The sequence below is a fragment of the Dendrobium catenatum genome, unplaced genomic scaffold (genome assembly GCF_001605985.2).
Source record: "Dendrobium catenatum unplaced genomic scaffold, ASM160598v2 fragScaff_scaffold_1148, whole genome shotgun sequence".
In the NCBI taxonomy this organism is placed as follows: Eukaryota; Viridiplantae; Streptophyta; class Magnoliopsida; order Asparagales; family Orchidaceae; genus Dendrobium; species Dendrobium catenatum.
Genome location: NW_021319610.1, coordinates 625991 through 636022, shown reverse-complemented (window position 1 = coordinate 636022; position 10032 = coordinate 625991).

Sequence of the window (10032 nt, the reverse complement as noted above, 5' to 3'; positions counted from 1 at the left end):
ATAACGAGTAATACCGAGCAATACCGAGTAATACCAAAAAATACCGAGTTTTTCTAGAAAAAATTCGGTATTTTTTTGGTATTACTCGGTATTACTCAGTATTGCTCGGTATTTTGTCTTCACATAATGATATTTCTCGTTATTGTTGGTATTGCTCGGTATTTGCTCGGTATTTCTCGTTTTGTGCTTGCTACGTGGCGCGATCTCAGTGCCGGCCGAACGTAGCTCTACGTACGTTCACCGGACCAAATAAAAGCTCCTCTTTAGGTCATAGAAACTGCACAATTTTTTCTTTATCATTTATTGTCAAATTTAGTCAAGTTGATAGCAAATTTAATTCACCCTGCAACGTTCTTTCTTGAGATTATGAATTCGTTCGGGACAACTTTTTTATGAAACAACTTTTTAATATCAAAATTTTATAAACTATAGATTTTTGTACTAAAAAGTTGTTTGAAATTCAACCCGAGATGTTTCTAGTAAAGCAAGCACCTCGACAGATGCGACTCGAGGTCAAACAACAAGTTGTACTTGAAGTCAATAAATTAATCAACACTGGCTTCATCATGGAAGAGAAAAGTAAAACTTGTTTAGCCAGCATCATTCCAGTCAAGAAAAAGAACAGTCATATTCATATCTGCATCGACTACATGGACTTAAGTAATTTGAATTGAAGTGAATCAAGCTTCGTTGATCTTGAACTCATGACTCAATAAACTCGACTCTCAAGCTTCTTGCCAAGTTGAGTTTGAACTAGCGCACACTCACGCGCAGACTTGACTCATCATCATCATTATTCTCCATATCCAAATTATTTGAGATCTACTCTGTAAATTCTACTCTTTCATTCGATCCTCTCAAGTTTTAGCAAGAAAAAGAATAAATTTTCTTTCTATTGTGCACTCTTTCAACATTCATTTGATGCTACTTACAATATCTCCTCAGTACAATCATTTCTGACTTATTCCTTAATAGAATTATCATTTTTTTTCCTATACATTATTATTTTTGTCCAATTCTTCATAAAATAAAAAAATTGTCTAATTGCAATTTTATCAAATATATCCTTCTATTTATTTATGAAAGAACAGTTCAATGAGCTAAATGTATATTCATCAGCCAAGCAATAGTGATTAAAACCACAATTATAATTTCCGAAGATGTACAGAGACGGTTTATGAAAAGGTTGAGAAACTTTGGAGACAAATTATTTGGTTCCCTGTTCTATCGGAACAATTATTAGGTCAGGTGACCTGACGTAGATCTACGTTCGGACGCCAATAACATGTCGCCACGTGCTTTTACTCTTTACCGCGCGGCCCGACGACCTGACCCGGACAAGAACCCGGGATTGCTATGCTAACTTATTGCTAGGTATTGCTGTTAATAACGAGAAATACCGCTTTGTAGAGAGCAATACCTAACAATACCGAGCAATATTGCTCGGTATTGGTCTTCACATAATGGTATTTCTCGTTATTGCCGAGCAAAATCGACCAATACCTAGCAATACCGAGCAATACACGAACATAGTAATCCCGAGTCCGTTCCGGGTCGGGTTGTTGGGCTGCGCGGTAAAGAGTAAGAACACGTGGCACTATTTTACTGGCGTCCGAACGTAGAGCTACGTCAAGTCACCTGACCAAATAAAAGTTCGTTCTATCGAGAGTCATATAGTTCTTTCTGTGATCGAAGGGCTGAATTAAAATTTTTTTTAAAGAGCGGATAAAATAAGATTGTGAAATGCTTAATTTTATATATGAAATGAAAAAAAGGAATTTCTTTTATAGAAATTGGGCAACTGCATTTATTGAGGGTGAACAAAATAGTTAAAATGCTTGATCTTCTAAAGAAAAAAGAAAATTATTCAGGCGGGCTTTTATGGGCAAAGCCCACCCTGAGCTTTTTCTAGTTCCACCCATATTTTGTCTAACCCTATGTTGAGCCCATTTAAAAAAATTACAAACCAAACAAGCGAATATTAAAAATATATTCCTTTTTAAATAGTTGGACAACAACTTTATTACAGCTCTAACACATTAATACATATGACTATCAAAAATATTTTCCATCATAAAAATTTCTAAGAAAAGAGCTAAAAATTAATAACAAAATGAAAATATAATTACTGTTTGAAAAGTAGAACAGTTAGAAAGCTGCTTCAAACAGACTTAGGCTTTGTTTGGGACGGCTTTCTTATTGCTTCTTAAAACAGCTTTGTAGTACAACAAATAAATTTTTTATACTAAAAAGCTGCTTTAAGAAGCAGTAAGAAAGCCGTCTCAAACAAAGTCTTATAAATAAAGGGGTTGAGAGGAGCTTCATTATCCGATCAACATTGGATGTTTGAATGCATAAGATTTAATACCAACCATAATATTGTTTAATATGAGAACATAAATAAAATAAAAATAAAAATGATTTCAAAATTACTCCTAAATTATGACACTCTTGATCTATTTGATCTCTGTTTCACTTGTTGGTGTTAATTATGTGTCAAATTGCAAACCTAAATACAGCGAGGCCCTCATTGTGAGCAAATTATTAGGTCCGGTCACCTGACTTAGAAGCAAGTCCGGACATCCAATAAAAACTTGCAACTTGGACTGCTTTTTACTGTGCGCTTTGACTGCGCTTTTTTGACTGCACTTTACCTGCATTTTACCTGCACTTTACATGCGCTTTTTTTGAGTCAAAGCGCAGTCCACGTGACAAATTTTTAGTAGATGTCCGGACCTAGAAATAATTCCGGTGACCGGACCTAATAATTTGCCCTCGTTGTGATTGTAATTCCATTAAAATACCCTGACCTAACTTTTCCACAAGGGAATAGCAGAATACAGGAAGAAAATGTACTTTGCTTTGAAAAATGGGGCTTTCTGATTAAGTTAAAGAGATTCACTATCCCTGCAGCTCTCATTTGGAATATGTAGTGTGAACTGGAAGCAGCTTTGGAGATAAAAACGGACGAAATCGGTCAACTAACAGAACAATAAAGCTTTTCATTTGCGACAAATGTTCAAGTAGCCAACCTAACATCTCTCCTAAGTAGTTTTTCAATTATTTTTTGTTTTGTTTTGTTTCTTATTTGTCATAAACGTGCGATAGTTTGAAATATATGTAGCTCTGATCCGTGATCTTGCAAAAAAAATAATTTTCTCCTATAAAGCTGAACAGATGAGAAGTCTATTAAAGCATACTCTAGATGAGAATGGAACCACCGAAGATAACAGAATTGAATAAAAGGGCTGTTTGGCAGAGGTTTGAGCGCCGTAGCGCTGCGTGACGGATTGTACGATTTTTTTTTCTCATTTTTTTTAAAGGGTTGCGGCTCTTGGGGTTATTTATTTAGCTTTCTCTTGTATTTCTGTAATGTTAGACAGAGAGAATGGTGCATGTGAGAAGAGAAGCGAGGAGAGAGCGAGAGAGGAGAGATCTATAATTATTTCTTCCCATTTTCATAATTAATTTCTTGGTGTGGTGTGGCTCCTTGGTTTTTCTGTTGCCTCGGACCTCAAGTTTCTTGTGCTCAATTATTATTTTTTATATATAAAGTCCTAGTGATGTATACCCGAGCACCCCGATACTATTTACCTGAGCACCCCAATGCTTTGTTCCCAAGCGCCCCAACACGAAGTGCCACATCGATTTAGATACTGTGCCACAGAGGATTAAGACAGAGGTTTGAGCGCCGCAACACTACGAGATGGTTTGGATGGTTTTCTTCCTCAATTTTTTTGAAGGGTTGTGTCCCTTGGTATTATTTACTTGGCTTTCTCTTGTATTTATGTAATGTTAGACATAGAGAATAGTGCATGCGAGAAGAGAAGTGATGAGAGAGCGAGAGAGGAGAGATCTATAATTATTTCTCCCCATTTCCGTAGTAGATTTCTTGGCGTGGCTCCATGATTTTTTTACCTAATTTGGGATTTTTCATGTTAAATACTGGTCTCTTTTACTCTCCGTTACTTTTACTTTCTTGCTTCTTTTGTCATTATGGTATTTACTCCTCTTCATCTCAACAACATGATGGCAAGGGTTACGATGCTTTTTTCTCTCTACTATGTTGTGAGAAAACTTGTCTTCTATTCTCATAAATAGAATAAGACAAATAGATATACATGGAACAGTGGAGAGTGAAAGCTAAGCTAAATAAAAAGGATATAAAATCATATCCCTCTAATTAAGAACTCTTCAAAAGCAAAAAAAAATCTTAAGTTGCCCTAAACCATACTATCCCTACTATTAACAATCCTTTGATGCTTACGCATGAACCGATCTCCTCAAACTCTTCCTTCAAGAGTTAAAAGAGGCAGTCATGATGATGGAAGTGAAACTGAAACACATGTGGAGGCACACCACCATTCAACATAAAGCTTCAATGCAGCATTACCAAACATGAAAGTGACAGAAATGATGAAGCTCATTTTGCAGGGATAGTACCTGATGGAATTCATCTTGTAAATCAAAATCATTAGCATACATATGTGGATGATCAGGATCAGATTATGGAGAGATTATTACATGCGAAATCTGGACCGAAATTGTATTTGATTTTTGTGAGTGTGAACAGCAAAATCACAATAAAAAGTAAAAACACAATGGTAAACAGTAACTGCATTTTTGCTGTGCACACTCACAAAAATTGAACGGTTCTCTGATATGGACTCTGCACGTAATAACCTCTCAAGAACTATGATGCACCGACACTTCTCCTCAAAGAGGCGTGCAGTGTCCGACACCGTATCTGACACCACACTCGTCCGACACTCCTTCAACACTTGTCGGACTCGCCAAAAACGTGTCCGATTAAAAAATATTTAATACAAATTGGACATGCGTGTCCGACATGCACATCTTAAATATTTAATGAATTTTTTTAAATATAATTTCTTGTATTTGGCGGGAATTAAACCAAATTTCTTATTTCCTATCCACAACACCAAATCAACGTCCGCACTTAATAACCAATCATCGAATATCCTCATTTTCATTTATTTTTGACAATGAAGGTATTTTCATCTCCTCTTTCGGTGACTGATAAATAACATCGACGTCTGACTCTCGACATCCTAATACTAATAATTTTAAGGACAACTTCTAGTTAAATGACTTATTATTTTCAAATTATTTTTAAAATATACTTATTTAATTTTTATACACTCTCTTTTAAATATTAAAAACTATAATATCATCTCCAACCCGCTTCCATGTCCTATATTTTCAATAATTGATGTGTCCCGTATCCGTGTTGTGTCGTATCCGTGTTGTGTCGTATCCGTGTCGCTGTGTCCGTATCTGTGCATCATAGGCTCATAGCTCCAGAATCTGGCATCAAGTAATCAGCACCTAGATCATTACCAGAACCTGTCTTTTTGTCCTTAAAATATTCAATTGGGCCAATCTCATGAGTCATGAGGAAGGGGATCTAGCAGGTTTAGAACAAATTAATTTTGGTATTGGATTTTGTGGAGCTTGTGGGTCTAATGGGAGTAAGGGACAAATGACTATAATTTGTTTTTAATTTTATTGATGAAAAAGAGTTTTTCACTCTCTTATTTGTTAGAGTGATAACTAAAAAAAAGTTGTTGGATTTTTCTTTTTGAAGGAAAAAAAAAGAATAAATTCTCTAAGTATCTTTTAAAAATGTAATTTTATAATTTACATTACAGATACTTTCATCAATTTCAAATATCTGAAGACATTTGAAGGGCCTATTTGAGATTGTTTTTTGACAAATTTTTTTTTTTTTTCATATAGTTGTTATAGTCTTGTTTGACTCTAATTTTTTAGTAGCTTTTAAAAGAAAATTGAAGTAAAAAAAGTTTTTATTTTATTATAATTAGTAGTAGATATAAGAAATCATTAATATTTTTAAAAAATTATAAGATTGCTTGCATGCCCCTCAAGTAGGAGAAATTATTATGTGTGGAGTGCGGGCGTAGCTTTATATATGGACTTCTAATTAAATGAAGATACATGTATTTTTTTTTCTAGTATGATCTGGTGATCAGGCTCAACTTAAAATGTGTATAAATTCTTCTTGTATGCATACTTTGTACAAGTTATATATAGTGTGTATTCAAAATTGTATCGTGTATGTGCAAGCTTAAACACACAGTGTGTGTACAACTTGTATACAATGTGTGCACAAGTGGAACTTTTATTTGGTCCGATCACCTAACGTAGATCTACGTTCGGATGCCAGTAAATTAGTGCCATGTGTTCTTACTCTTTACCGCGTGGCCCGACAACCCGACCCGGAACGGACCCGGGATTGCTATGTTCGCGTATTGCTCGGTATTGCTCCGTATTGCTAGGTATTGGTCGATTTTGCTCTGCAATAACGAGAAATACCATTATGTGAAGACCAATACTTAGCAATACTGAGCAATACCGAGTTTTAGCCAAGCAATACCAAGCAATACCGAACAATACGCGAACATAGCAACTTCGGGTTCCGGTCCGGGTCGGGTCGTCGGGCCGCGCGGTAAAAAGTAAGAAGACGTGGCGAAATATTATTGGCGTATGAACGTTGAGCTACGTCAGGTCACCTGACCTAATAATTGTTCACACAAGTGAGCCGGGCCATCAGGTCACGCTAGAGTTTAGAGCTAATGTCTTCATTTAATTAGGATCCGGAAGCATAACTACGTTCGAACTCCGCACATAATAATTTCTTAACAAGCATACTCTACATTTCATGTTACATATATTTGACGATAAATTTAATAAATTTAAAATTTTGACTGATATAATTTTTTTTTTCAGTATTAATCAGCCTTGGATTACGGTGAAGTGGGGACCACCCACGCACCATTTGCGACTATGGATATTTTAATTATTTGTTTTATGGGTATAATGTCAATAGCCCAATGAATAAATAATTTATCTCGGCCGGCTTATTTTGGAGTACATTCGGCCCAAACAGTAATAAATCTAATCTATGAGTATTAGTAAACCATATGTATCCACTATTTGCATTAGATATATGGGATGACCGAAAGTCTATTCTTTGAACTGTAACTAGAAAAGTTAAGCGGCTCTAGGTTTTCTTTTATTGTTATATGCAAAGTTTTAAAAATGGATTAAATTGGAAAATTCAACAAATTGAACAGTAAATCGGCTTGTCGACTGTCTGATGAATTCTCAAAGTCAATTTTGCAACAAATCGGCGAGAACCGTTCTAATTGTTAGTGAAACCAGTTCGTATGTGCTCCAAGAGCTATCTTGAATCTCATGCCAAAGTCTTAGTGTTATGTGTGAAATCTGTCTATGACGATCAATCTCATTATTCTTTTGTCTCGGACCTCAAAGCATGTCGTGTATATTGGGGGGTGTAGAGGGGTTTATTCTTTGCATGGTTTCAGGTGCTTTGCACAAGAAAAATCTTTTCCGTACAATGCCATGGCGCTAGGTAACTGAGAGCTCTGACACTGTCCCTGAGTGCCGCAACGCTATAAATATGGTGCCGCAGCAGTACACGACAAAGGCTTACGTGCCACAGTGCTGCGAGACGGACTGTACAATTTTCTTCTCGTTTTCTGAAGGGTTGCGTCCTTTGGGTTTATTTACTTTGCTTTCTCTTATATTTTGAGGGTGTAGACATTGAAAACTATGCATGTGAGAAGAAAAGTAAGCAGAGAGTGAGAGAGAAGAGAGATCTTCACTTCTCCCAATTTTCATAGTGCATTTCTTGGTGTGTTGTGGCTTCGTGGTTTTTTTTTCTTTTGGTTTTTCTCCATGTTAAATCCTGGTGTCGTTTACTTCTTCACTGCTTTTACTTTATTGTTTGTTTCGTCATTGTGGTGTTTACTCCTCATCATCCCCAACAACTAGTATCAGAGAGATTCATTCAGATCAAGTGGGAGTAATAGCGGACGAAGCAAGGTACAAGATTGAAATGTTCAATGGTTCGAACTTTGCATTCTGGAGGATGTCAATTGAAGATGTCCTGTATCAGAATAAGTTGTATTTATCATTGGAATGAATCAGCAAGACGCTAGACTCTATGACTATGCAGGAATGGAAGGTTCTTGATCGGAATGCACTAGGTTTGATATGACTTTCACTTTCATCATATGTTGCATTCAACATTGTAAATGAGAAGATTATAATCAATATCATGGCCGCATTGACTAAGATGTATGAGAAGCCATTGGGCTCAAACAAAATGTTCTTGATGAAGAAGTTATTCAATATGAAGATGCTATACAACACCCCAATGGCAGAACACCTGAATAATCTAAACACTGTAATGAGTCAATTATGTTCAATTAGCACCAATTTTAATGATGAAGTGAGGGCATTGATGTTGTTATCTTCATTGCCTAAAAGCTGGGATTGGCTTGTTATTGTTCTGAGTAACTCTTAAGTTCAAAGCTGAACTTTGAGGACATTACGAGATTAGTGCTTAATGAAGATGTTTGTAGGAGGGCGAGCATTGAATCTTCAAATTCTAGTATGAATGTTGAAGCAAGAGGAAAGGGTTTAGATAGAAATCCAAATAGAGGAAGATCTAAATCCAAGAGAGGAAAGTCTACTTTTGGTAGAGGGAAAGTTGTGTGCTGGAGTTGTGATAAGAAATGTCACTTGAAGAAGGACTATACACTTCCAAAGAAGGGCAATGGTGGAGGTCAAGACAAAAATCATTCTGCAAATGTATTTGTAGAAGAATGTCAGTTAGATTATCTGATTTTGTCTTTAGACAATTATGAATCTTGGGTGATAGATTTAGGTGCTTATTTTTATGCAAGTCCTAATAAGAAGGCATTTAAGAACTATACTCAAGGTGATTTGGGTGAGTATTAGATTCAGATGTTGGTGGAGATCTTTATCATCGAAGGCTTGGCCATATGAGTAAGAAAGGTATGCATTCACTTCTTACTAAAGAAAATCTTCATGGTTTAAAATATATAAATTTAGATTTTTGTGAAGATTATGTATATGGAAAGCAACATAGGGTGAGTTTTTCAAATACTAGTTCAAAGGTTAAGTTAAAGAAGTTGGAGTTACTGCATACTGATGTATGGGGTCCTACTCCAATTACTTCCATAGGAGGATCATTATATTTTCTCACATTTCTTGATGATCATAATATAAATGTATGAGTGTAATTCTTAAAGCACAAGTCATATGTATTTAATATTTTCAAAAAGTGGAAGGGCATGGTTGAGCTTGAGATAAGTCTAAAACTCAAGTGTCTCAGATTAGAAAATGGCGATGAGTATCATGATAAGGAGTTCAAGGAGTATTGTTCTTTGAATAAGATCAGGCATGAGTTCACTGTTCTTAGAGCTATCATTAAGCATGCCAAGAGCATGAGATTATATGTAGGTCTACCCAAATAATTTTGGACAGAGGTAGTGAATACTATTGTTTATCCAATCAATCATGGTCCTACAAATCCTATGAATGAGGGGTTACCTGAGGAAGGTTGGAATGAAAATGAGGTTAGTATATCCCACCTCAAAGATTTTGATTGTTCATCTTATGTTCATATTATTGCAGAATCTAGGAGTAAGCTTGATTCAAAATTTATCAAGTGTACATTCATTGGATATGGTCAGATGAATTTGATTACAAATTTTAGGATTATCCGAATAAAAAATTCATTAGGAGCAGGGAAGTTAAATTTAATAAAAATGAAATATATAAGGATAAAAATAGGACTCCTAAATATTCTTCCAAATATATTGAGATAAATGATGATGATAATCAAGAAGGTAAAGCTGATGAAGTACATAGAGTACCTCAAACACCTTTAGGAGATTTAGTATAATCTCAAAGCAAGTACAAAGGTATTCTTCTTTCTTGTACTATCAGTTGCTGACAGATAGTGGTGGACCAGAGTGCTATAATGAAGTCATTCAAGTTGATGATTCAAATAAGTGGGAGAAAACCATTGATGATGAGATGTATTCACTTGAGTTGAATTAGACTTGAGAGTTGCCAAAACTACTATATAGAAAGAGTGCATTATAGAACAAGTGGGTTTATAGGCTGAAAAAAGAACCTGATGGTAGCAAGCGC